This window comes from Trichechus manatus, unplaced genomic scaffold (genome assembly GCF_000243295.1).
Source record: "Trichechus manatus latirostris isolate Lorelei unplaced genomic scaffold, TriManLat1.0 scaffold00057, whole genome shotgun sequence".
Taxonomy (NCBI): domain Eukaryota; kingdom Metazoa; phylum Chordata; class Mammalia; order Sirenia; family Trichechidae; genus Trichechus; species Trichechus manatus.
The window spans coordinates 10,307,447-10,309,231 of record NW_004443993.1 but is presented as its reverse complement, the minus strand read 5'-3'; positions in this window follow the sequence as shown (position 1 = coordinate 10,309,231).

Below are 1,785 nucleotides of genomic sequence, written 5' to 3'. Positions count from 1 at the left end.
TAGGTGCTGTCGAGTTGGTTCCGACTCATAACAACGCTATGTACAACAGAACGAAACACTGCCCGGTCCTGCACCATCCTCATAATCGTTGTAATGCTTGAGCCCATTGTTGCTGTCACTGTGTCAATCCATCTCCTTGAGGGTCTTCCTTTTCTTCCCTGACCCTCCGCTTTACCAAGCATGATGTCCTTCTCCAGGGACTGATCCCTGCTGGTATCATGTCCAAAGTATGTATATGAGACATAGTATCGCCATCCTTACTTCTAAGGAGCATTCTGGTTGTACTTCTTCCAAGACAGATTTGTTTGTTCTTTTGGCAGTCCATGGTATATTCAACATTCTTTGCCAACACCACAATTCAAAGGCGTCAGTTCTTCTTTGATCTTCGTTATTTGTTGTCCAACTTTTTCATGCATATGAGGCAGTTGAGGCCTTTATGAGGGCCTTAAAGTGAGGGGTCCTAATTTATGGCATAGATAGAATATCAAGCATAACAAAAAACACACAGACTCCAGAAGATGAACTAGATAACTGGAACCTCCTAAAAATTAAATACTTATGTTCTTCGAAAGACTTTTCCAGGAAAGTAAAAAGAGAGCCTAGAGACTGGGGAAAAACCTTTGGCAATGACATATCCGATACAGGTTTAATCTCCAAAATATACCGAAAACTCCAACAACTCAACAATAAAAAGACAAGAAACCTAATCACAAAATGGGTGAAGGACATGAACAGACACTTCACCAAAGAAGACTTTCAGGCAGCCAGCAAATACAGGAAAAGACACTCACAATCATTAGCCATTAAACTTGTTGCCATCGAGGCAATTCCGACTCATAGCAACCCTCAAGGACAGAGTAGAACTGCCCCATAGGGTTTCCAAGGAGCAGCTGGTGGAGTCGAACTGCTGACCTTTTGGTTGGCAGCCATAGCTCTTAACCACCGTGCCACCAGGGCCCCAAAGCAACCACTAGAGAGATGCCAATCAAAACCACAATGAGACACCATCTCACCCCAGCAAGAATGGCACTGATCAAAAATTCAGAAAACAGTTAATGCGGGCAAGGTCGTGGGGAGATTGGAACTCTCATACACTGCTGGTGGGAATGTAAAATGGTATAACCACTATGGAAAATGGTACGGTGCTTCCTTAAAAAGCTAGAAATAGAAATACTATATGATCCAACAATCCCACTCCTAGGAGTATATCCTAGAGAAATAAAAGCCATCACACAAGTACACATATGCACACCCATGTTCATTGCAGCATTGTTCACAATAGGAAGAAGATGGAAACAGCCTCAGTGCCCATCAGTAGATGAATGGATAAACAAATCATGGAATATACACAGTGGAATAAATGATAAAAGACAGTGATGAATCCGTGAAACATGTCACAACATGGATGAATTTGGAGGGTGTCTTAGTCATCTAGTGCTGCTATAACAGAAATACTACAAGTAGATGGCTTTAACAAAGAGAAATTTATTCTCTCACTGTTTAGGAAGCTAGAAGTCCAAATTTAGGGTGCCAGCTCTAGGGGAAGGCTTTCTCTGTCAGCTCTGGGGAAAAGTCCTTGTCATCAATCTTCCCCTGGTCTAGGAGCTTCTCCACACAGGGACCGCAGGTCCAAAGGACGCACTCTGCTCCTGGTGCTGCTTTCTTGGTGGTATGGGGTCCTTCTGTTTCTATGCTCGCTTTTCTCTTTTCTATCTCAAAAGAGATTGACTGAATATACAATCTAATCTTGTAGATTGAGTCCTGCCTCATTAACATAACTGGCTG